The following is a 27,658-nucleotide window of genomic DNA, read 5'->3' on the forward strand; positions in this document are numbered from 1 at the left end:
CCGCGGCTCAGAGTGGGGAGCCTCTGCCCGGGGGGGTTTCAGGGCTGCCATCCATCGCAGAGGCTCGGTTTGCTTGGTAATGAGGAAAAAAAAAAAAAAGGGGGAAAAGGGGGAAAAAGGAGAAAAGAAGAGAAGGGGAAAAATAGAAGGAAAACGGAAAGCTTTTTTAAAAAAGGGGGAGAAAACTAAAAAAGCGAAAGAGCGAGGAACGAAAATCCCGCCCTAAACTCAGAGCCCTGCGAAGAGCGCTGGGAGCATCCCAACTTCTCGGCGGCTCAAGGCAAGGAGGGCTTCGTCTCTGGGGCTTCCCCCGGCGGCAGGGAGGAGGAGGAGGAGGAGGAAGGGGCGAGGGGCAGGCTCGGCAGGGAGCTCTGCGGCAGGCAGCCGGCGGCCGGTGCTGCTGCCCCGGGAGCCGCGGGGACCGGCGGCCACCGCCGCCGCCGCCGGAGTGGTGCTGCGGGAGGGCGGCCCGGGAGGAGGCAGAGCCCGGCTCGGTCAGCTGATGCCCACGACATCGGCGGGGCTGCCCGCATTCACCCCCCCCTCTCCCCCCCGCCTGCCCGGTTAAAGCAGACGCAGCCGCGGCTCCGGGAGGGGGATTGATGGGGTGCGGAGTGCGGGAGGAGGATCTGAGGGACCCCAAGGTAGGATGGGTGCTCAGCAAGCCCTCCACTTGTGGCTGTGGTTTGTTTAAATTGCACTTCTGGGAGGTGCCCTGCTCCGTCCCGCAGTACCTAGAGGATTTGTACATCTGTCAGTAAGGGCTGGTGCAGACGCCGGGCATCCCTCTGCCCTGGCAGTCGAGTGGGAGCAGGCTCACGCCCTTCCTGGGAGTTACTGCTCTTGCCCAGGGTTGGGGAGTCTTGGGAACCATATTCATCTCTGCCTAGGTGAGCTCAGCACCTCTGAGCAAGGTGCTGTCCCTGCCAGGACTGTGGCAGTAACCACGCCGGGTCAGCTGTGTGTGTGCATGTGTCATAGCTCCCATCCTCAGCATTTATGTTTAAAATACTGAATAAAGAATAAAAACTGTCTCATGCACACAGGCTACATGCAGTTAGAGGCACTCCTCAACCCCCCCATGTTGCCAGGTGAAATTGTCCCTGTTCCTCTGCATGTTGGCTCTGCTGGTGCCAGCAAACCCAAATGTTTTGTGCACAGCCTGGAGAAGTGCAGTAGGAGGTATCAGTCTTTACCTCTTCCACCTTTTCTGTTCCCAGAATAAATCTTATTAAAGTGGCCGAAGCCCGCCCTGGGGGAAATGCAGTTTTTGGAGCAGAAACACCACCAGTAGGAGCAGCTGAAACAGAAAAAAAAATGACACCTTAGACTACTGCAAATCCAGGAGAGGAGTTTTCTTTGTATTTCAGAAGACAGTAATGATTTCTGCTGAATTCTTTGAGATAAATGGATAGCTGCCTTCTGTTAGCAGTGAAAGTTTGTGTGGACAGAGGCACAGCCTGGAAGTCCAGAGTAACACTTAAGAAGTTAGACCTGAATTTCACTCCCTCCCCATATTTTATTTTTATTTTTTTAAGTGACTAGCTGTCATCAACTTCAATTACAGAATGGTGAAATTAGATTGTTTTATTCTGGGTGTTATGGGTAGTGCAGATCCCTTTTAGTGTCCAATTTCTCTCCCTGCATGGGACAGGAGCCGTGTTACCCAGCTTGCAGCCTTGGCTCCTGCTGGGAGCCCAGGTACGTGACCATGCTGTGTGGCGCTCCTCTTTCAGTGTGCCTCATCCTCCACACGCAGATCCTCCGACTGTCATAATGTACCTCACCTTTTATTATTATCGTAAGGAAGGCACAGAGATTTAGGAAGGATTTAACTGATTGTTTCTATACTTGCACTACAATGGATTTGAGGACTTCAGCCAAGTCTGCGTCCCATGTGTGAGGCAGTTTTGTACAGATATAAGCAGAGGAAATTCTTGTTCTAGAGAGCCCAGATAAGGAACAAGTGGTGCTTTTGTGAACAGGGATATGTCTTTCCTGTGGGTCAGCATGACCCTCTGGCATGCTGCTAACTTAGAAAGGGTTAATATTAGTTTTGTAATAAAAATAGAGACACACAACCTTACTCCCAGATAAATACTAGGGAAAGCAGCACTACTTAAAGATGAAAATGTTCCTGTAAGTGGGGAAGTCATAACATGGTAAAAGAAATTGTAATTAGTGGTATTACCCTAGAGCAAAGCAACAACCATCTTGCTCATTCTGATTGCTCAACACAAATCATGCAAAATCAAAGGAAGTGGAGACAAATATGTAACACAGCTTACAGAGACATCCATTCCAAAGAAATAAGATGAATCAGCTCTCAGTTGTATAATATTGCTATAATCACTGAATCACAGTGCTGCAAGGGTCCTTGGGCCCCATAGCAGACTGAGCTCTACCCTTACCATCGTTTCTGCAATGAAGGCTCTGTATCTCCCCAGGCAGTCTATTTCTATGCTTTTCCATCCTTATCATTTTCATAATATCTAACCTGAATATTATTTGCAGCACTCACTAAGCGCATCATTTCCCATCTTGTCCACCATGGACAGGCAGAACAGATTATCCAGGCAGCAGTCTAGGCAAATTTAATGAATATCTCTTCCATCCCTTCCCATTTCCTGTTCTCTCTCTCTTTTTTTTTTTTTTTTTTAGGCTAAACAACCTCTTTTCTGACATATTTTTTTTTTTTTTTTTTTCCTCACAGGTCATATATCTAGGTCTCTGATGATTCTTTTTAGTTCATTCTGTTTTCTGTACACTTGTTTAATTATTTCATTTTCTTTGTTCCAGTCTGAGATGCCCACAACTCAACTAAGTTCCATGCTGGAAAAATTACAATGGCTCATGATCTGTACTTCTATTTATACACCATGTTAGATGTCTGCTTTCTTCCAATCACAGGCTTATCCACCACTGATGACTTACTGAAGATTCTTTGCTGTCCTCAAGGCCTGGGCAGGTGTTACTTGCTCCATATGTGCATAAATGCCTACGTGAAGTACCTTGCATTTAACTTTACTAAAGTTCATTTACTTTTTCCAGCCTGTATTCCCAATTTGTTTAGATCGCATTGAATACTAAACCCTAACTCTGTGCCTTCTGTGGGTTTAGCAAGCCTACTCACTCCTCAGTGGTGATGGCAAAGTAGTGCAGTGCATTTAGGTAACAGCCTCTGTGTGCATTTCTAGTGTGTATTTCTGAATCTCAGCCTTAGAAGTACTGGATGTCTTTGTGCAAGGCTATCAAGAGGGCACAAGAACTTTCTGAGTGTAGAGACCTTCTGTAGCAATGCTCCGAGACCTGCAGAGTGTCAAGGAAGGATGCAGGAGAGGTATGGGTCTGCCAAAGCCCTTGTTGCCACTACCAGGTGGACAAGCTGGGGGTGAAACAAAGGAATGTTACATATCCTTCCTGAGCCCTGTGAGTCCTGAGAGGGCTCAGTTGGACCTTGATTAGTACCGCACATTATTTGGTCTCTGTTGCTATTGAATTTTTTTTTTTTTTTTTTTTTTTTGATAGAGCTAAATGACTTGGCTGTGTCACAAAATCACTAAAAGCCATTTAAAAATAATACTGTCACTAGAAGGCTTTTGAAAGATGAAATCAGGCGGAATTTATCCCTCTTCTGTCACCTGAAAGTTTATGTCACACTCCTCTCCTTCTTCCCCCTCTCTACCCACAGCAGTAACATTTATGTGCAGCTTAATGTTATGATATTTAATCATGCAAATAATGATCTCATCGAGTTTAGTGGGATTATTTATGTCTTCAGGATTGCAAGACTGGCACTGGGCTCAGTAAAACACTCCAGGGTTCTCCAGTAAAGGTAGCCTAAATATTTAACACAGTATGAAGGAACCATTTTGTTACTATATATCTTATCTGAATAGTTTTCACAAAATAATGAAAAGTAAGGAAAAGCAAAGCAAAGAAAAGCAAAGAAAACAAAACAAAAGAAAAAAAATGAACAATCAACATATAGCCTATCTATCCTCTCAGGTACCCATGAAATATGAAATTTCAGTAACAGTGGAATTGACAGAATGTGGAGAAAATACTTTGCATTTGCTCCTTACCTGCTTTTTATTTTTTATTTTTTTTTCCCTCTAATTATTTTGTCTTTTCACCTTGACAACAGCTTAGACATTCTAATAAAAATAATAATAATAATAATAAATAGAAAAAAAAAAAAAAACACCTTCTGGTATTGATTGAGTCTCCTTTTTTAAAACCTGTCTATTATTTTTTTCTCGAATGCATACCTCAATATGATGTCTGTATGAAAGCAAGCAAGGGGCATAAAGGAATGGATTAAACATCATAACTAGCTAGTAAAAGCACTCAGACTGATTAATGAAAGCCACAGTGAAAGAAAAAAAAACAAGGCATCATGAACTGAAAGATCAGAGAGAAAGAGGACGAGGACACAAAGCTTAACAGATGATGGAAATATTCAACATTAGCTGGGGTTTGCAGATAATTTTTCTCAGTGCAGTGAAAACATCAATTAAATATTTTAAAATTTGCAGGCAATGTAGCTAAATTATTGCATACCTCAATAATACCATATGACAGGGAAAAAAATAGGCAAAGTTATAGAACTAAAAGGTAGAAATATAAGTGAATTCTAATGTTTGTGTTTTTAAAGATTATATTTTTTAATTTTAGCTTTACTTTTTCTTTTACAGTGCATGTTATAGCTTCTCCATGTTATGAAGCAACAGATCCATCACATGCAAACAAAATTCTTCCCTCTCTCTCCACAGCTATGCATACCCACATGCAAGGGTCTGAAGGTTGTCTAAGCACGTGGATTTTATGGAGGGAGAGAAGGGACTGGAGATGAGCCTCCAAACCAAAAGATGGAGCTGTGTTTCCCCGCCGCCCTGTCCCAGGCCAACTTTTTCCTCATCAGGAATATACTTGCCATGTCACTTTCTACTGAAAAAATATTGGTTTGCCTATTCTTGTAATTGTTGCAGTTTCCCTGAAAATTAACCTTCAGAAAGGCATTAACACGATGGAATTGTTCAGCTCTTGGAAAAATATTTTTAAAAGAGTGAATTTCAGTTTTTTCTTTATAAATTATTCTTTTAAATTTTGGTTGTAGATGATAGTGAGTTTGTTGGTTTTGTTTTGTTTTATTACTGTTTTGTTTGTTGGTTGTTCTTTTTTTTTTTTTTTTTTAGAATAAAACCTAAAAAGCGACAGTATACTTAGATCAAACAAGACTGATTAGAAAAAGAAGACTATTTTTCTCCCTTGAGAAAGGGGGACATTTATTCTAATTGAAAATCAAATACCATTTCAATAATTTGAGGGGAAAAAAAAATAAAAAGAAACTTCCCACAATAAAACTGCCGTTCTTTGCTCTTGGGGCTACCCAAAATTTCCCTCTGTCCTAACATCCTCTTCCAACCACGTTTCAGAAACAGGCTCTTTCTTAGTTCATTTCTCTCTACACCCACCACAATTCTCATGTAATGCTGTTAAGATTGGTGAATCCCCAGGGCACCTGCATTGCTGAAAGAATAATACTTTTTACAAAGTAGTAGACAGTTCTTGATGCTTCATGGGATTCCTTTGAAAAATATTTTTTTCTTTTAATACAAAAGACCTTTGACTTGCATGTTAATTGCAAGAGAAGTTAAAAGGAAATGAACTATTAAATTCTCCTCTCAATGCACTACAAGCAAAATCTTTATAATCTGTGGCAGTCAGACCACTCACATGCATTTTGTTCTTGATTTGCTATCTAAAGCAGCAAGTGGTAGGAGTGATAGCCTGATGGGCAAAGCTACAATTGATATTAATACTGAAAAAGAGACTTGAATTTGAGACGTTCAAAAGAAGCTAAATCTAAAAAAGAACACATAAGGTTATTCTGTATAACTTTAAGCACTTGGAAGAATATATATACTTCTGTATAATTTTTAACACTTGGAAGAATAATTCTTAGCTGTATGTAGAGGCTTTCACAAGCAGATCTCAAAGTGTTTTTCTTGTTACAGGATGGAGATGTTTCCTGTGGATGTATACAATAAATCTAATTAGGCTGCAAATAGGGAGCTGTTATATTGTATGAGATTTTAAGACCATCCAGATCAGTATCCTGCAGTTACTGCAGTATAAGACATATCCTAAGAGGAAATCCCCCTGTCAGCCAGATCAAAGGGGGGAAAGTCTGGTAGGGTTGTGTATGCATGTGCTTATGTGCGTGTATTAAACCTAGGAATGGGAACAAGAGCTAGAAACATTGATATTTCCAGTGAAAAGGAAATTCCTTTTGTTTCTTCTACTTGATGGAAAATAATTCTGTTCAATTTTTAAATTAAAAAAAAAAAATGAACCCAACTTTTCTGCTCTTGGAAACTCCTTGCTTTGCAGCCTGTTCCTTTCACAAACCAGGGGACCTGGAATCCCTGTGCCAATGGCTTAGGCTGGACTTCCGTGCTGCCAGGATTGATGGAGTTTCAAGGATAATGAAAGCTTCAGAAATTCTGAGAGTCTGGGCCCAAAGAAGCCTGTCTCTCTGTAGTTTTAGCTGCAGAATCTCTAGACTGAGTTTTGAAGCAGCTCTTTACCAAGTTGGCAGGATGCCAGGCAAGTTTCAGAAAGAACCTGGCTCATGTTTCTGAAATGTTGTTTCATCTGGTACTTTGCATATGCAAATGTGTAGGACCCCATGTTTTGCTGGCCTGCAGATAAGCACAAGGTTTAATTTGGCTGGGTTTGGCAATGTTTTTCCTCAACAACATAAGCCTCGCCTCAACTCCCTCATCTTATTTTTGGTTTCTTGCCCTACAAAATGGAGAGTATGTAAAATAACCCTTTAAGGGACCTTGCCATATCACAGAGACAACACCGCTGCCTGTTGTGCGGATATTAACAGGGACTTATTTCAAACTGAGCACCCATCATAACTGAAACATGTTAATCTGCTCATTGCCAGTCAAGCTGGGGATGGTAGGTGTTCTTAGACAAAATGTTTAGGAGGAATCATTGACTCATGGCAATCTTTAGTCATTCTCTGAAATGATACCATTTATGTGTATGGAATTAGCATAACACTTGTTTCTCCATTCTATTATCTTGTTTTTACATTCAATAGCATCTTCCTTGGCATAAGGGGAGGATAACAGATTCTTTTTTTGAGCAGTCTATCTGATTTTCTGATTTTTTATTTATTTTTTTTTTAATCACCAAAACCTGTCATTTTCTAGTGTTGTAGGATTTGCTGTACCAGATCAAACCTGGAAATCTGTTCTTCTTTTGGTAGCAATGTTAGGTTCTTGGTGATTCAGAAGAAGAAAAAATTGTGCTGTAGGTGGTCTGTTCTACACGTTAGATTAATTTGATCTTCTTTCACATAACTAGAAGAGGCAATGTCAGCCTTAAAACCTATATGTATTACGTTTTCAAATTTGTAAGGTTTCTAAGAGCCAAGGAGTATATCATCTCACTGCCAGGTAATGCATGGATCTACAGAACATCCAAAGACTTTTCCAAGAAACAGTCACGGATAATGCCCATTACACCCATAGGGCTCTAAAACCAAGGTAAATAGCTTCATCTGAGAGTCAAACCACAAGTGTTGTTATTGTGATTAATATTATTTATAATGGCAACAGAAATATAATTCACACAGAGGATGGTTGTGGCCACTCTCAGTTTTACAAGGATGTAAACAGGATGATTCACTTTGGAAACATACTGGCAGCCAAAATTCTTAAATTCCAATGCTTTGTTAGGAGGAAGCTCCATACTATACTACACAACCTGCTGGAAGTTTTCTGGCATCTCTCTATTCAAGACATTTGCAGTGGAAGTTTTCAGCCTGCAACAGCTCAGATATTTCATTTTAGCAGTATCAGACCACTGTGGTATCATAGCCTGTTGATCCCAAGTGTCAATTCCAATAAGGTTCACATCATGCTCAATATTAGAGATGCCTCTAAAAAGAAACCCCACTTTTTTTTTTTTTTTCTTTGTATTATAATAACATTGTGAGGCTACAATGCCATTACACAAGTCTTTCTACAAACATATAACAAAAATATTTCTGATTCTGATACATTTTCAGCACATGATGGGAGGCAATGCTTAGATATAGTAAAGAACTATATGGAATTTTAGAAAATAACAGAAGTATGTGTGGGAGCAGTTGTGATCACTGGGGCAAGCAATGGCTTTTATATAGCAGGTGACCTCTTTTGAGATTTCTGCAGGAATTATAGAAGAGTAAGTATTTAGTGGGCAAGGGCTTTCCTAATTTTTACAGAAACTGACAGAATCTTGTCAAAAAGATGGCAAACTAGTGAAGATTTAGTGCCACAAATTCAGGAATGAAAATGGAAGTCTTTCTCTGTATTTGAAATTAGCATTTTCCCAGACTGCTCGGTACCATAAATGTTCCCCTGATCATTCAGCTATGTATATTTTTGCCAGCTAGTCTTAAGAAACTTATCCTGGTGGACCATTTTTTCTGTGATCATAGGTCACTGACTTTCTTTAACTTCAATGGCATTGCATTATTTACGATTTAAAATATCTACCAGCGGTAAAAGCCAAGATGCTGGAATAAGTGCTGTCATTACTAAGCACGAGGGGTATCAGTAGTTAAAGGGTACAAACAGGTTTTAAAATAATTTTGGCTAATTCAAGATGTGATATAGAAAAACAAAGAAAACAACAAAAGATGAAGTTCACTGGTAGATAATGGAAAGCACCATATATAGGCAGAAATAATCAGTTGTTGCCACATGATGGAAAATGGCTGCTTAAATAGCAGTTCTGCAAGAAATGATCTGGAGTTTATTGAAATTGAGCCAAAAATGTCATGCTGCTGCAGGAAAAAAAAAATATTGTGGTGTATAAGCAGAAAGGTAGTCTTTTAAGGCTTGTGAAAGAATCCTCCCTCTCTATTGAATACTGGTAAGGCCATAGATGGACACTGTCCAGTTGTGAAGGTACAGCATGGGCTGGGGACTATCTGGGTCCAGGGGCAGCCCCCTGGTGGGACAAACCCTGTCTGCCACACCCTGTTCTGCCACCCCAGCCAAGGAGCAGGGCAGAGCAAGGGGCAACCAGAGCCAGCCATGGCCCAGGTCATTGGGCACCTCCATGGGGATGGAGATGGGCTGAGACATCAGCCCATGGAGCTGGAGACTGGCATTTTATGGCACTGCTGGGGCAGGGACTGATGGCCCTAGAGTGGGCTGAAGTGGGGTCCTGGGCCATGGGCAGGGGTGGGGGAGTCCCTGGGTGTTGGGACCAGTGAAGAGTTGTTGGTGTCATCAAGGTCCAGGTTTGACGACAGGCTAGTTAGGGGGGCTGCACAACAGAAAGCATCAGACTATCCAGAAACAGGTAAGAGAAGCATGACCAGAGATTTAAGAAAAGTATCCGAGCAAGAAAGTTTGGAAAGATCACTTGTTTGGTGTGTTCAGGTATTGCTTTCAAATGTTGTCTCCTAATAAAAATAAAGTACAATATTATAAAAAGTAAAGAAATAAAAAGCAAGTAATGATGTTTTATAAATGTAGAGAATATAGCTATTTAGGTATTTCTGTTTGACTGATACATATTCCACTAAAGAAAAGAAGCAGTCAAACAGCATTAGTAATTTCCTGAAGAGTGCTGTAGATACTATTTAGATGTGATGACACTTGTCAACACCATTTGTAAACTTTATGCATAATGTGTTCTTGACTCATATTCACCTTTATATTTCAAAACTTTATTTAGTCTGTGTTAATTTAAATTCCTATATTGTACATACAGCAGGATGAGAACAGGACAAGTTAAGAATTTCTTTTTAAAGAAACGTGGTCAGCTTCTAGCAGCTCAATTTTAACAATTTCTGCAGCATAGGGAGGAATTCTTTTTTTATCCTTGATGGGCTATTAACTGTTGAAATGTAGCTATTCATCTTTCATTATTTCAATAGCTCAGAGTCTTAGATGCTTGTACATTTACTCACATAATGCTTCATATTTTTGCAGACCTCAGTATTTTGTATGAGCTGAACACACCAGGCCACATTCTCATTTCACTGAGACTCTCTTGACTCAGCAGTGAGAGAGGCTGGCAAAAGTCCAGCTACTCCTCTCCATTTCTGCATTTGGCATTAGGCCAGACCAAGCACAGCCACCCATCCCTGAAAACAGACCAATACCCAGAAGACTCACCCCTTAGGGTGCAATGGGTGCCTGCCTATATGCATTTTATTTCTTAACCTATCTTAGGGAAGGAGTATAGTAGATTGTATGGACATTGAGCTGGACCTCCCTTTCCTACCTCTCATTTGCTGTAAGGGCTCCTTGGGAATGGAAGTACAAAGGCAGCTGAATGGAAATGTGGAATCCTTTAGCTCTTCTGAACTCATTTGTTCTCAAGACAGCCTGACTGACACCAGTTCTGGTCTTCTCAGTATAGAAATACATGTAAGCATCTTGCTTAGCTGCACTCTCCTGGGAAGCACTATTTTCACCCAAAAAGTAAATCTATTCCACCTTGCCAGCTTGTTTCCAATTTATTTTTATATAGCCATGGGGTATCTGTGCTATGCTGAACTCCAGATGCCTGAAGCTATAAAACTCTGACACTGACATCACTGAATGATTGATGAAATTACTGACAATCTGTGCTCTGAAACTCATACTCGGACACTGTGGAATGGGACTTCCAATGCAGGTGATGACTGTAACCAAACAAAAGGATGCTTCAGAGTTAGGTCATTGCAGAGCTTTTGCTGCCTTTTTGCAGAATAGCAAGCAGAGTCATTTTTCCACATATCCAAAAATGTGACATCAAGGAATGCCTATGACTTGTGCATCTGTGTTTCAGCCTGGATCCTAGTTGTACACCAGCTGAAGAAATGTAGGGAATGACACACTGGGGTAAATCTTAATCTAGAACAGAACTTCCATTCTGCCTTCTGCTTTTTAGTGTAGAACAATGTTTCTCACTAAGGATGTATACTGAGGAAATGTATACCAAATAAATGAGTCCTTGCTCACCCCAGGATCATGTGGTGAATGTTGCTCTGCTCTCACATGACTCTTCAGAAGCTGGTGGTATGGTGAGACCAAAGCGCAAAGGGAAATTCTCACTCCAACAACGTGATGTCTATTCATACTATGGTTTCAGTGTGAGTCCTGAAATGCAGAAAAAGAATATAGTAGTGATAAGACCTGGGAACAGGGAGGCTCTGCCAGCTTTGGAAGATCTTTATCCCTCAAGAGGCACTAGTATTAAAAGAGAGTCATGAGTGATGGCGGTCAACAGCATGCACTTGTGTGATGTTAAAAGAAGTGAAGAAAATATTCCCAAAAGAACAACTCTAGACTCTCTTTCTAGGAGAGGAATTTGAGGAAGTATGGCACAAGCCACCAAAATGAGGAGTACTTATGTTACAAAGCACCAAAAAGGAGTAAACTGTAATTGAGGAAATATCAGAGAAGTATATGGCAACTATATCCCAAGGCAGGATCCTGAAGTAGAACCAAAGAATTGTGCTGGTGCTTAACTCAGTGCTAGTCATAAAACCTACCAAGAAAAGATTTGTTTACATTTCTTGTCAAAATGAGGGACATTTTCAAAGATATTTCTAGCAGAGATATAGTGGTTTGGATATTCGTCTGAAATAAGAGATATTTGTCTTCAAACTCATGCTCTTTCTGATGCAAAGCAGAATTTGAAGCTACATCCTCAGATGTCATGTGAGCCCCTCATCACATAGGAACTGAGATCTTTGTGTGACCCTCTGAGAGTGTAATTAAGCCCCCAAAGAAGGGCTACTTGAACAAGAGCATGAAACAGATCTACTCAGAGTGACACCACTCTTTCCAAAATTCCTGTGACTGTGTCTCAGAGTGAGGAAGTCCTTACTAGGAGTTGTAGGGGGGGATACCACAATGTCATTCACTCTGCCCCTTGGTATGCAGGCTTCACTCACCTGAGCACTTGATTCACAGATACATTTAGTTGGGATTACCAAGATTATTTTGATGTATTTTATTTGAAACTCCTTAATTCTCTGAATCCTTTGTACATTGGAAAACCTGCTGGGCATCCTCAAAAATTTTGCATTTATATTAGAGTAGCTGCCTCAGAAAAACAGAATTACCTTTATGTTTTTTCCCCTAAAAGTAAGTGTAGCCAGAAGATTTCTGGGTGGGCTGAAGATAGCAGAGCGTGTATAGTTCATGACATTAAACATGGTAAAAGCAATAGGGATATCATATACCTACAATGCCCTCCCTAAAATATGCATTTGCTCACCAGCATTGTTTGCTTACCCCACAATATTTTTGAAGGCTAAGCTATATTGTACTAGGCCTTTGATTTCACTGCAATAAGGATGCTGAAACTTAGATGAGTATTTCTAATGCAGAATAATAATAATTATTTTGGTTGGATGAGCAATACATGTGCAAAATGGTCTAGGCTGAAAAAAAAAAAAAAAAAAAAAAGTGGTTTCTGTAGAGCTCTGGGATCCTAAAAGCACCAGTCAGAATTTCAAGTCAGCAGATTAAAATAATAATAATAATAATAATAAATAAATAAAAATATTATTATCAATGTCACAGTTGATTTCTAGGATTCCCATTGTCAAGGCAGAGAATGCACTCGAGACTTTTTGGCTAAATGAAATCTCACCTTATAGAGGCTCTCCACAGCTTGATGAGAAAAAGGTGAAATCTACACTTTAGTGCTAGGAAATAAGTTATGAGGATTAATTGACTGTACAGGGAGAATGGAGTGAGTTTCTTGCATTTCTATGTTATACTTCCAAAGCAAAAAAAAAAAAAAAAAGGCAAAAAAAAAAAAAGGCAAAAAAAAAAATGATTTTTTTCTGTCCAGAGAAATGAGGCCACCGATAGAGTAAAAGGCCTCTTCATGTTAAGAGGAACAATTAGAAGAGGCAGGTTGCCTCCCCTTATGAATTCATGGGAACACAGAAGAAGAGTGGGAAGTGCCTGGCTGAAGAGGTGCCATAGAAAGAAGGCAGGAATAAGGGGATATCTTGGTTGACTGCTTCATGACATGCAGCTGTTTTTCTTCTTAAGGAGCACTTTCATGCTCCTCTCTTTCCTGAACACTGCCCTCTCTGCTTGGAGATGTGTCTATGAGTGGGCTGATGATTGGTCTGGAACACCCTTTACTTGACTTTGCCTCTTTCTCGTGTCTTTCTTATGGCAGCTAATGTTTGTTGACACGTTGGTGTGCCATCCACCCTGGTGGAAGTATCTTCAGGGCCTCCCTCAGGGCAGCTTCCAACTCCCTTTCCAAGGCTGGAACAATATCTCTCATCTGCACCAATCACGTCATCTAATGGGCAGGGACAGAGAAACCCAGAGAAAACAAGGAACAGTTAGGCAAACATAAAATCCACTACTGAAAAAGATTAAAGAAACCTAGATGATTGAATTTTACGTGGCAGAAACACTGGTTCAGACCAAATTATTCAAGCATTTCTCTGCAGCTGCTGATTGAAGTTTCTCTTTTTCTTTAGCCAGTAATGATGTGCAGTTTGAGCTTACAGGGATAAGTCCTGAAATCCATCATGTTATCAGCCTCCATGACTAAAGTAGGAAATAGAATCCTACAAGTATATCTAAGGATGAAATTCAGACCAGCAGAGATGGGCTGGATTTGTCGCCAGGCTTTTACCAACTGTGGCAGGAATTATTGCAGTGACTTTAACAGATCTGTTTTGACTGAAATCTAGAGACTTTTCTGACTCAGCTGCAATCAAGAAATCATCCATGCTCTTTATTTCCTTTCTTTGAATAAAAGAGTTTCTGTTTCCAGTTGCCAAATACAAAATCAATCCCACACGCATCCTTTAGAAGACAATGAAACTTAGTGTTTATTGTTCTATAGCTTCACTCCTGCACGTCCATCATATTTTTGAGCCAGAGATAAGAGTGAAGGGAAAGTTTTGTTATTCAGTAACCTCCTCCATCTCTCTGCTTATACAGGACTGACTCCTTGTTTTGTTTTGCCCAGTTTTCAATGACAAATGAAGTGTTGCCTACCACGGGCATGTTTCTCTCTGACTAACAGACGCTATCATTAGGCTATTTCTTAGAGGTCAATCTACAGGTGTTTTTGCTGTGTGCCATTCTATACCTTCTATTTCTCTTCCTCCATAAAAACTGTTATAAATAACTATTGATATCAATAGTTATAAATAACTAAATAACTGTTGTTGAAAATGATTTTTCTTCCATCTCCAGAACAAAATAATATATATCATATATTTTTGTATCCCGTGTATTTATCTATATTTGAGAAAGCAATACATAACCTCTTTATTATTATTATTATTAATAATAATAATAGTACAATCCTCCATCTTTTTGTTTCTTTAAATTGCTTCAGTAGGCATATACGCTGGATTTGAGCCCTACATGGGGCTAAAGAACTTAACAACTGTGTTAAAAAAACAAAGCCCTTAAGCATTATAATAAACAGAATATATTTAATTATTTCCCTGACAGAGCTACCAAAAAGACTCTCCTATTTTGAGATACCCTCTGTCTTCTCAACAGTTTCCTCAGTTTGAAGCAGAACAGGTAGAAGGAGTTTAAAGTATGGGATAAGAACAGCTTGTGTGTACACAGTACTATATTTATAATTTGCTTATCTCCAAAACAGAGCTTTCTTGGGATATCTATACCTCTAACATAATTGCCAAGGATGAGGATGAAAGCTAAACACTTTTGATTAGAATCTATAATGTTTTGAACTGTAACTTGCCTCTCAGATACACTGACAGCATCTGGAAAAGTCAATAATTCAAGGAGGTATTTTACTGAAGAAAATGGACTACATCTTTACCCCACTGCTGTGACACTATTTGTTTTTCTGAAATGACTGTTCCTGATTGCAGTAAGTCACAATAGATTCAGAACTAACAGAAAAGTACAGGTCAGTTCTTAAGAACAACTCCATGAACACCTTCTATAGCTGAAGCAACGTGAATTTTCAAAATGAAAAGTTTTAATAGCCCAAGAGGGTGTCCAGATTCAGATGCTTTTCATGTCTTATACATAATTTAAAAATTCTACCTCGCTGAAGATCACAGGAACCCTATTATTTTGCTAACCACCAGTTCTTTAGTACTCTCTCAGGCTCATATGTGAGCTCACATAACCACATGTGGAGGTTGTTGTGCCATATTTTTCTTACACATGCTCTGTAACTGTCTAACTTATGATTTAACAAATGCTAGAACAAAGTAAGTTGTTTGTTTTCATTCCCAAAGGGCAATGGTTTTTCAATATTGGAAGACTAAGCTCATGCATGTCAGGAAAACTGATAATGACTCCTCACAGTTCTGTTGTACTTTAATGACAGCTTAACTTTCCATGTCTCCTCCTGCCAGGTAGCTTTCTAAAGCCTACCCTTCTTCCCATACTGGAACACTTAAGTTAACCTTGGTGTGCTATCACATTGTGAAAGAGTTTTTTTTCCTCTCATGTTGTGTGAATAGCAGAATAGAACATATGGGCAATGAGTGTTCAAAAAGATATGCAGACCCAACAAGTGCTAAATCATTTTCTTTCTTCAGACATGTTGTTCTTGCTTTTCTGTAGTCTTAGACAGATTATTTTCTGCCTGATGTTTTGAAAGATTTCAGTGCAATCTTTCAGAAAGCAATATTTTGAAGAAGAGCTAGAAATTTTCTCACACACTATTTGGGCCCTCTTTAAGTTACTTTACAGGAGGAGATCTTCACTTGTGTTTGTGATCCCACTCTGTACTCCATATTATAAATATCCTACTGAGGATAAGGAAATGGTTGAGATTCTCAATGCTTTCTTTACATCTGTCTTTAATAGTAAGACTACTTACTGTCAGGGGTACTCAGCCTCCCGAGTGGGAAGTCTGGGATGGGGATAAGAAGAAACCCACCATGATTCAGGTGGAAGGATTTAGAGACCTGGTACTGCATCTGGACTGGCACAGGTCCATGGGGCCAGATGGGATCCACCCAAGGGTGCTGAAGGAGTTGGCAGGTGTGATTTCTGGGCTGATCTCCATCATCTTTCAGTGGTCATGGCCATCCAGAGAGGTGCCAGATGACTGGAGACTTGCTAATGTGATGCCCATTGGGACCACTGGGGGGATCAGGCCCAGTCAGCATGGATTCATGAGAGGCAAGTCCTTCCTGACCAACCTTATCTCCTTCTATGACTGGGTGACCCACCTGGTGGATGAGGGTAAAGCCTATTGATATAGTCTACCTAGACTTCAGCAAGGCCTTTGACGTGGTCTTCCACAGTATTCTCCTGGAGAAGCTGGCAGCCCATGGCTGGCAGCCCATGGCAGGTACGCTTTTTGCTGGGTTAAAAACTGGCTGGATGGCTGGGCCCAGAGAGTGGTGGTGAACAGAGTGAAATCCAGCTTGTGACCAGTCACCAATGGTGTTCCCCAGGGGTCGGTGTTGGGGCCCATCCTCTTTAGTATCTTTACTGATGATTTGGATGATGGCATTGAATGCACCCTCAGTAAGTTTGCAGATGACACCAACTGGCAGCACCAGACATGGTAAGTGATGAACCAGAGCCAGGAGCCATGCAAGGTTTTCAATCATGAGCAAAAGGTGATGGAGCAAGAAACAGGACTGAAGAGTGGGCTACAAAAAAACTGGGTTCCTGAGTGCATCCAAGAGACAGCACTAAAGTCAGGGCTAGGAACAAAGAACAGCATACTCGTGAAGGGTATCCAGGAGGCAGGTTACCTACAGTGTAGCTCTGAGATCCACTCAGGAGTCAGGGACAGGGACAGGTTAGAGACTGGTACCCTTACGGTTGGGTAGCAAGCAGGGGCAGAAGGTCCAGGACTGAGGTGAAAAGGAGACCCTGGACTCATAGGCAGAGGATAAGGGTGAAGGCCCTGAGTGAGGCTGGTCAGAGGCATTTATCCTTGCTAGTGCCCTCAGCACTCTGACAGTCATCAGCTCAAGGTGTCAGTTGACTGAAGTTAACACACCTAAACCTTCACATGTGTGTACAAGTGATAGCTGTCCAAGCTCCATTAGAGCTGATATGCATCTAAGGCTTAATTAATCTGCTAAATATAATCCATTGGTCACTGGACACACAAGCATATCTGAAATATTATTGGGAGCTGATTGTTACAGCACTGGATCAAGAGAAGTTATGTACACCTCTGGCATGCAGGAGGCCAGGTGGGAGTCTCTAGGGCAACTCAGCTGGCCCCAAGCATCCCTGTCAGAGTCAGATTGTTAATGACTTGTGCAGACACTGAGCTGACCTGTTCTTAGCATTCAATGCAGATGCCTATAGCCAGCATCTAAGCTCATTTTAGACACCATGGATGAGTTCTCTGGCAAAGTCAAGCATGGAGGTGAGAACTTTCCAGGTTGATATAATACTGCTCTCTTTGTCTCTGTCTCTGTCTTTTATGCTGAACTCTGGAAATCCCCATCTCATAATGATTTTGGCAGATGATTCATGTTCTTCCTTTTCAGTTGCTCTTCACCACATGGACAAACCAACCACTGAAAGCTCAAACTGAGACAGCAATTTTATAGGAATATGGACAGTGGGTGGGGAAGAAAACCATGTTTGCTCTGGAAACTCTTTGATGCAATCTTCCTCTTCCTCCTCAGATACCTGCATTCCATGCTACAGACCTAATCCTCATCTGCAGAACCAGCTAGCATTATATTGACAGCACATCCTTGACTATGGAAACTGGGATGCTGTCAGATAATCTTGTCCAGAAAGGAGGCTAGTGTATTTAAACTACAATCAGTATGAGTCACTACAGCAGATTTTTAGAACCAAGGCAAGCATTTTGAATTGTGCTCCATTTCCAGTAAAAAGCCAGAACGTTCTGCAGAAATCAGACACTATCAAACTAATATATATATATATATATCTCCTTGGTAATCCAAATTTTCTCCTAGTATTTTCTGAGTATTTTAGATGTAAATTTTTCAGCTAGCACTTGGAATAATATCTTACTTAGGATATCATTCTTTCAAAATTTTAACGTCAGTGGGGAAACAATGATAAAGCAAAACTATTTAAAAAAAATCCTCACAAAGGTTTCATTTGATCCTCCCTTTATGCAAATTTATGTAGAATGTGACTGATTTTGATCCCTCTTTGTTAAAGAATTTTTGAAACACAGGAAAAAGAAAAAAAAACTTAAGAACTACCAAGTATGCCATAAAAAGATGTTAGATTAAGGAGACAACCATTAGCAAATCTGGAATTTTAGAGTCTCTTCCTGAAAAATCTACATGAGAGATGAACATATATGAAAAAAAAATAATAATAAAAATTATCTGCAATAATGAATTTGAAGCATGTCTTTTTTTTTTTTTTTTTTTTTTTTTTCTCATGGGACAAGATTGGAAAATTTTGGAAAGTAGTTTTAAATAGTTTACAGCACTGGGAAAGAGCCAATCTGATGACAGATTCTGGGACTTGCTTTTGAAGAAGCTATACTAGCAGCTTATCATGTCTGATGCCATGTGCTCAAGATACACAGGTGAATCCAAACAAATTGTGTTTGCGTTATACATTCCTTAAGCCATGCACTGGCATAGCCTACAAGGTTTTACCCAACTGTCTGCCAAATGGCAGGAAAAACCCTTTAAAACTTCTGCCATTACACATCTAATAAGACATAGAAGCAACTGTCCAGATTTATGGTCATTAGTTTTAATGGTCTCTTTAATTAAGATACCAGAAGATAAAAAGAGGTCTAGAAGAATCTCAGATATTTACCTAGGAAATACAAGCAAAAGCAGACTAATTGGACTGAAACAGATGCACAGCAGGACACAGCTGCTTTGATGCGAGATAGCTCCTTCCCATCATGAACCAGCCCCAAATGTTCACAGCCAGCCCTCAGAAATGCCACTCCAGAGCTTGTTGCTCTGATCCCCCTGCACAGTCAACATCTGCAGCAAAGCACAAAGCCTGGGAAGAACAGTTAGCACTGAAATTAGCTAATCTGGGTGTGAGGACAGGGTGCTTTTATGTTATTTCTCCTGCTTTCACCCTTACCTACCTGTGGTAACACTGGTGTTGTTTCTTCTCATTTTTCATAGAAATGGACAGTAAAGCTTATTCAGTTTGTACGTCAGCTCCTCTCCCTTCTCTCTCTCTATCTCTTTTTTTTTTTTTTTTTTTTTTTTTTTTTTTCCCACAGAATTTCTCTAGCTGTAGAAGGAAATGAAAAAAAAAAAAAGTCAGGCTCCTACTCACCTTTTACCAGTCAGAAATATATGTCAGGTTGTTTTCTGTCATTAGTGTCTTAAAGCAATCTGGAATGTGAAAACATTGCAATAAGGAATTGTGACTTTTCTCCCAGAGGACCTTAAACGGAGTGGTAATGTATCTGAACTAGATTTTAATTCATCATATTTGAACTGCTACCTGAGGCTGCAAAATTCAAATGAGTTAGGCTTGTTCCCAAGATCTCTCCTCATGTCTCCATAAGGGACATAGACCAGCCTCTTTACAACTCTTCGGATGACTTCTAGCTGTTTTGAAGGCAAAACCTCTCCCGTATGGCACTTTAATTGCACAATAAAAGTGATTTAATCTCAAATAATTATTTTGTTTTCAAAGTATCATAATTATTTCATCCCAGAGCCAGCTTTGTAATAGGATCTTGTAAAAGAGTGTATGGATGATAGAGGTGTCTGTTCTATTTTTAACTACTATGTATATCCTTCAATTTACCTACTTGGTACTGTTTATCTTGCTACACGGAACTAAAGACAAAGGGTTGTTGGTAAGAGCAGTCAGAAATGAAACAAGGAGACAGTTGAAATATCTTCAAAGAAAATATCAGGAGACCTTAAAGGAACAAAGGAGGTTTAGGGGAAGTGCCTATTTATCTGGCTGCAGCCAAGCGCACAGGCATGCTTTTCTTTCTGTTGTTGGAATCTAAGATCAAAAAACCACTGAATTTTTACAAACCATTTATAGAGACAGTTTGGAGGGAAGTAGGAGTTGCTGTAGGGGAGTAAGAAGGGGAGTTAAAAATGTTGTTTGAGGACGAAGTTGCAGTATCAAGACCAAGAGGGAGAGAGGAGGACAAAGAAGCCCCATGAAACAAGCCTGGCTGGTTAAACAGGAGCATCCTCTGTGAGGAGATTGTGAAATTTAGTTAGCCTTGATGCAGCTTAGCTTGTGGGTTAACCACCTCCTCTGACAGCTGTTTTAGTAAATAAGTGATTTTTTATTTTGACAAAGCTCTTTTACGTCATTTTCCTCAGCATCTGGTCAAGGCTTCCTGGAGGTGTTTCTTGGAGGTGTAAGTGAGGCTGAGAGAGACCAAGTTCCCGAGCAGCTGTACCTTGAGAGAAGTAAAAGAAAGAGTGCTGATTGCCTGACAGCAGTGTTTGAAAATGACTAAAGGGGTGTGATGCAGAGTTTGGTTTGTATCATGATGGAGATTTTTATTTTGGGGTAGCTTCAGTACAAGAGTTATTCCTAAAATAGCTCTAGAAAACAGCTTACGCCTTTTAGACCCAGCCATAAGATAATCTAAAGTAAGCCATTCTGCTGTTGAAATATACACAGCCTTTGGGATTATTTTAATGATCCAGGTATGACTTCACATTAGCAGCTGTTCTGATGCACCTTTCACCTGTAGATCAGTTTGTGGTGATGTCTCTGCATTTGTGCTGTCACTCAGAGCACCTCAGCTATGCTTTTATATCACTTCAGAGGCACGATCTCATGCACTCAATTATCCCAGTGTAATGTAAATTGTTAAGGTCATTTTGCTGTTAATTAATTGGTTGTGCCACATTAAAATACTCTCCCCAAAGTCCTCTGCTTTACACATTAATGTGAGCTTCTCCTCAGACCTAGCAGTTTGAAGTCTCACTAGCAATCTAAATGACAATGATGTGCTGGGTGGATAGTTATTCTCTGTATTGCAGGAGGGAAAGATTTGAATAACATTTCAGCTGTGTTTGGATGCTTGTTGGAAATACTCCCTGAAATACCAAATGAAATCTACGTGCCATAAAGAGGATAAGTAGAAAAGTGAAGATCATTTGGCTATGTCTGAAGAGCTCGTGTAAGCCTAAAGGATTAGCAGACAGATGATGAGAGGCAATAACATTATTGCTTTTTAAAAATAGGGCTGAGTCTTGGAAACCACCTGTGGGGAACCTCTAAATGCTTGGCCCCACTGAGCAATGGACCATATTGTTTTTAATAATCTCCCAATGTAAACTTGGGGAAGTTTATTCACAAACATCATTGAAATTTCCATGGGCAACTAATCATTGCTATTATTCTCATGCCTAGCTGCAGCTGGCTGCAGCTAAAAATGGAACAGTGGATTTTTTTTTTTTTTTCCTGTAGTTTGTTTTGGTAATTAAGATTCTGATAATTGAAGCATTATTGTGAGAGTGAGAAGCATGAAAGCTTTGCAAAGCTTACCTTGTGATCAAGCTTTTCATCCAAAAAAAATGGCTCAGGGCCTAGTGATTGGCAGGATTATTCCCCACATTATTCCTCCACTGCTATCACTCTTCTTTTGACAGCCCTTTCAGAATCTGAGAGTGCTGGTACAAATGGCTGCTTCTCTTTGCAAACAGCACTTAAAACCTTCTCTCTTTACCCCATTTACCTGATTTCTCTAATCAGCATCTCCTCATGAACCCCACTTATTTTTCTGATCACTGGTAAATCTTGGAACTGCAGAGGTGGAGGAAGCCCCATTCTTGGTGATATTCAGACCTTGACTGAACAAGGCCCTGAGCAGCCTCATGCAAATTTGAAGCTAACCTTACTCTGAGTCGATTGATTCAATCATTTAGTCTGAACCCATGCAGAGTTTAAGTCACAGAAGTTAGGAATTCCTGAAATGAGGCCAAGGAGTAATTCAGGCCTGAAATGCCTCTTTGTACATCTATAGGCTGTCTTTTGAGGCCTATAACACTGTGCATGTATAGAAAGTTTGTATTAAGTGGGTGAAAAATGTTGACAAACCAGATGGGGTATGTCTCAGACCCATATCGCCAAGAAGTGGTGATGGGCACAAACTGAGTTGGTGCCCAGTGTAAATTTACCTGCAAGTCACTGTGAAAGGGAAAGAGCTTTTCCTTTCCTCAGATGCCACCAAAGATCACAGATGTCTGTTTTTGCATGTCTTCTCTTTGCAGCAGCAGTGAGTTACTCTGTTCAATTAGCTGAATCTGATTGATATGAAGTAAAAAGAAGGATTTTTCTTTCTGGAAGTGGCTGCACCCAGGTACAGAAGCTGTTAAATTCTCTAGTATCTTTGAAGATTTTTAAGCACTTTGCATCATAGTAAAAAAAAATATTGGAAATAAGGTTATGAAGTCTGTGAGTCCATGGACCAAAGCCCAGAGGTTCCTGAATGTTATGGACACCTTTCCAATTAGTAAGTGCCTCAGCCCAGCTGGGACTCTCAGAAGAGGTTGTTTCTCAGTTTTCATTCCTAATGAACTGACAGTGGTGCCCATTATGGTCCTCTTTGCCTCCCTTTCTGTAGAAATCTAATGATTAGAGGATTTGGCACAGAACCAGGACGGTTCGTCTTGCATTTTCTCTTCCACCTTAAGGGTTTGGAATTTTTCTCATTTGTGGACTTTACTCAATAAGGGCACTCTCCCCATCCTTCCAAGGGGCCTTGAGGGCTAGACTAAAAAAGCAAGCAAGCAAACAAACAAACAAAAAACACAAATGAGGACATAATTGTAGTACTGTGGTTCCAGCACACAGCTGGGGATGGGAAAGAGCTTGGTTCTGCTCCTGGTTCCCCAAAACTACCTCTGTGTTGTATTACTTTTGTTTCTGTATTAACAATCATTAGGTAAAATACAATGAAGTCCATTATAGTAGTAAGAATATTATGCAATTCAGAATGCAAATAAAACACATGCTTACTTTGTAGGCTGCTTGAGAGGCATAAATTAAAAGCTATTTGAAGCTTAGTGATGACACATTAAGATTCTGCTTCAGTTCTTCTCCAGATTTTTATTAAAAAATGACTTGAAATAAATGAAGATCAGTCTCAAATTAATTTACATACAAAATGAGGTCTGCTTGAAATGCTCTGATATTTGAGCTGCTGACAAGATAGCTTACTACAAAAACAACAGAAAAACAAGGTTTACAGAAAAAAAGGAGTAGCTTTTTGTTATTTCAACAAATACTTTTAGGAAAAAATGAGCAAATTCTCAGGAAAGAAAAAATCATCTTCAGAATTGTAGACAGTTATGGCTACAAGAACATTATTCATAATAAAACAATAATAATTAAATTTTAATTGTAATGGCTTGAATAGGTCAACTGAGAATTTTGAGGAAAAATAAATGAAAGGACTACAAAACTGGCTGATAATATCAATATCAAAAAAATGTCATTACAATTTTGATTTTTGTTTTCTTTTGAAATGTCAGAGAAACCTATGCAGTTTCAGTAGGCACAGAAGAATTTTTATATATATGTATATACATATTTAATATGTGATTCTAGTGAATATTAATGAATAATCTTAAGAGCAAGTCCAAACAAATCCAGCAACCCCAACATGAAATTACTAAGTATGATGTCGGGAAAGAGATAAACTTTAGATATTTGAGAGTAACAGAAGGAATATGTTAATTTTCATTCTTATTTTACATGGCATAATTGGACAAACAGTAAAGCCATTATTTTCAAAAATGATCTGTCATTTTGGATGTGTTTTTCAAGGGATTTTTAAATAAGATATAATTTTCAGAGTGAAAGACCCTACCTGATGTGAATGGAAGCTTCAGTCTTGAATACTCTTGGAGTTTTATGTTTTATGTATAAGCAGTGGCTCACAGAAACTGTGGCACCAGAAAATAATTAAATAAATCAATCAATATTCAATCCATTGACTTTCTTAGTGTTCCTAAAAGTCCAGGATGTTCATGACCTTACTCCCACTAAGCTCAATGTCAGAAGTCATTTTAACTTACATTCATTCGTCAAATTGTGTAAGGCATGGGGACACAGTCGATTTCATTTTACAGTAATTGGAAGTAAGATCTTCTTTCTCTAAATATGTTCATTGTGGACAAAGTGAACCTATATATACATACAAAAAGAAAAAAAAATAAAAAAAAGATTTCATTCATTGTTAGTTTGCATTTTCCATTCTGTTGTAGCCTCAGAGGTCCTTAGGACAACTGATGTTCTTTGGATGATGATGCATTGGTAAGAGTATTCCTTGAAGAATGGAACAGGGCATTCCTCAGTATTTTCCTTTCTATTTCAGGCAATTTATTAAGCATCAAGCTCCATTTTCCAGTACAGACTTCTATTTGATTAAAAGCAAACGATTCTCTGAGTCAGGTTTGTCTGGTTGGGAGCCATTTCCTATGCCCATGCAAACAGGTCTGTCAGATTGTGACCTTTCCTCATCCCTGACATGTTTATGTTGGCAAGGTCACAGAGAGAGACGTAAATTGTTTGGACTGAATAAAAACAATCAGAACATTTAAATCACAAGCAGATTGTAACCCGGTGACGTGGCAATGGAAATATCTCAAAGTGCTGCCCACATTTTTCAAATGAGATGCTGTTATGGTATTGATTTATGGGCAGTGGTATTTTAACAACAACAAAAAAAAGAAGCTCAAAAATATCTGCATCTGGCATTTGTTAGGGGATATTTGGATGCAGCTGAGACATATTTAAGCCCCAGAGTATTCAATACAGATACAAGTAGCATAGTAAACTACCTGCATATAAAATTATCTTTAGGTACCCTGTTTGACCAGCACAAAACTGCCCATGTCCATACTATTAACTTTTCTTGCTTTCTGACAGACCAGTTGCTGAGAGCAGTTTCTGCCCTCCACTAGGTCCTGGAGGAAGTGATACAAGTCCAGACCAAAACTCTGCTATTCTGAACAATTCATAGCAGTCTGGGTCTCATACCCACTGACATTTCCTCACTTTGTTTAATTTATTAGGGCAGTTGCTATAGCCTTAAAACATTTCTTGCTGTGTGCATCAAGTCCACTTTCCTTGGAACAGGTTCATTACAGTTAGTAGGCATTTAACTTGGTGATGTAATGTAGGACGGGAGCTGAAATGGCCTCATTTTCCTTCATGGAGAGAGAGATGACGTCCAGCACAACTAAGATAGATAGACAATGCAGGTACCTGTCTGTCTCTCCATAACGTACGGGAGACTACACTGATAGCTCGCTTGTGTGGGCACCTCTGGCTGGTGCCTGCAGTTAGCTGGGATGAATCTGGGGCCGTTCTTTTCTTTCCCATGGGAGTTATGAAACGAATTGACTTGTTGAAATCTGATGCTCCAGCATCAGGAAATTGTATTTTAAGTGCTTGAAAAGTAGTTTAAGCAAGCGTGCTTAGTGGACATGTTTACCAACCAATATTTCTATTACCAGAATCAATCTTATTTTTATTTATTTATTTATTTATTTATTTTTTATCCAAAAGTAAGATGGAAACACAGCCTGGTAGCAAGGTAAACCTAGACACAGACAGGCATAGAAAATTGAATGTTTGCTGACTTATTAACTGCATTTTCTTATCAGCATTGCATGAAATACAAATGAATATCTGAATGGTAACTAAGTTTTACATTTACATGATCCTTGCTACAACAGCACAATTTCCAGTAAATCCACAGTTTCACACTAAAGGCTACACCCAAATGACCCATTTTAAGATGGCTAAGCCAGTGGTTTAGTTCAATTAGAAGTGTTTAGCTATTCTTTGCATGCTGTCAGCAAACAGAAAATGGTGAGTCTTCACGTCACTAGCCCATTAATCTCAGGACATATCTTAATGACACTGCCCACATATTGGCAAACAAATTTTGTCCTGTGCTTTGAATGAACAAAAAGGAACATGACTGTAATAGCATAAAGCTGAATCAAAACTCACAATAACCTCTTGACTTTTGGTTTACTTTTCTGAGTTCTAGCAATCATTTTGATTCCTCTAGTTCAAGTGGCCCATGTGTTTTAGGACCAAAACTGATGGATAGGAGAGACCTCTGTCTAATAGTCTGACAGGAAAATACTGATAATAATAATACCAATACAATCACTGGCATGCTGGAGTTCACTGCTTTCATCTTCTAGGTGGGTAAAGAGGTACAGGGCAAGGCTAAGTGCCTTTTCCAATGAGAAAAGTGTCTGGACTGTCAGAGCCTCCTGTTAGCTACAGATAGGGAGGAAAGAAGATTAAATCTTTTCAATCCCTTGCTCCCAAAGTGACTTTGATTTAGAGAAGAGGGCAGGCAGGAGCAGAACTAAGTAATGCCTGACACTTTGCCTTGGAAGAGGGAAGTGGGGAGTAGGATTTGGGGAAAGCACTATTGTTGGTTCTGCTCTCACAATTAGCCTGTTGCAGGAAGCTACGCCTTATTTATTAGCGCTCTGTGGTCATTCTGTGTGACGGCTCATCCCTTTCTTGTCCTGCCTTCTGGTATCCAGGATTCAGTCAGGCATTGGGAAAATATAAGACTGTTTTGATTAGGAAGGCATTTTGAAACTGGATGAAAAATAATATGAGATTTTAATTTATCTTCTGACCTTGACACTTTACAGAACCCTTCTATTCAGGAGGTTCCTTTTATTATAAGAAGGAAGGAGAAAAAATCATTAGGAATTAAGGCTTAGGGAAATACAATATATTGTGGGACTAGCAGTTAATCACCACAGTTGTCAACCTTGTGTTGACACTGCAGACATAGTTACCTGTCCTGTATGAAGAAAAGCACCTGCAGTTCAGCCACATGCACTAAGGTAGATACAAATCCCATGAACTTGTTCCTCTTTCTGATTTGTGGAGGCTAAGAACTTGGTTCTTTTGCAGAGAAATCTAGGGATGAAGTCTCTCGTACTCATTAATCCTCTTATTGAATTTAAAGTCTTGTTGGATTTCAGACCTCAGTTTTCTTCAGTGAGTAATCAAACAGAATATCCCTTCATAAGGACTTGCTGCCATGGCTCTGGGTCTTTTGAACCCTCCAAACTGATATTCTCCATTTGCAGTATCCTCTTGCAATTTTCTGTGGGGTTTTTGGTAAATCTCTTCTAATAATCAGTCAAGATGAAAACTCCCAGTTCTGAGTCTGGCTATTGTGCTACAGACACAAGTTTTGGTCTATTACTACTAACCACTGGACAGAGGAGAAATTGTTGTTAGATGAAATCCAGCACCACCTATACTTTGTGAAAACATTGTGTATACAGATATCAATTTCATTTAATATCAAAACCAGTATTGTCACTGCTTTACCTCTTTAGAGAGTTTGGAAAACATAATTTCTTCCTCCCCTAGCCCTTCTTTCTCTCTCTTCCACCCAGGACCTCCTCTATGCCAGACCTTTTCTCATGCTTGAAACAAGCTCTCCATTCCTCTGGCCTACCCACTGCCTTAAACCTCCTTGATGCTTACTTTGCATCAAGCTTTCCTATGGTATTTGCCCTCTATAAGCAATTTGCTGCCAGAAGGGCCTGTTTAGTGGGACACTCAAGAAAAACAAAACAAAACTTAACAACATAAAACAACAGAAAAGAAAACAAAAAGCAAACTCACAATGTACAAATATTTATTCTGTGTCCTGCTCCTGTTTATTGATGCAT

The 27,658-nt window shown here is 39.7% G+C and overlaps 1 long non-coding RNA gene across 1 annotated transcript; it reads right to left on the reverse strand.

Moving 5' to 3' along the window:
• Positions 1 to 173: 173 nt before the first annotated feature.
• On the reverse strand, positions 174 to 27,396 carry LOC118161905. The gene is made up of 3 exons (XR_004748223.1): positions 27,383 to 27,396; positions 13,116 to 13,119; positions 174 to 3,093 (listed from the first exon to the last, which is right to left on the reverse strand). It is a non-coding gene; the product is annotated as an uncharacterized LOC118161905 (long non-coding RNA).
• Between the last annotated feature and the right edge of the window lie 262 nt (positions 27,397 to 27,658).

The sequence above is a fragment of the Oxyura jamaicensis genome, chromosome 2 (assembly GCF_011077185.1).
Source record: "Oxyura jamaicensis isolate SHBP4307 breed ruddy duck chromosome 2, BPBGC_Ojam_1.0, whole genome shotgun sequence".
In the NCBI taxonomy this organism is placed as follows: domain Eukaryota; kingdom Metazoa; phylum Chordata; class Aves; order Anseriformes; family Anatidae; genus Oxyura; species Oxyura jamaicensis.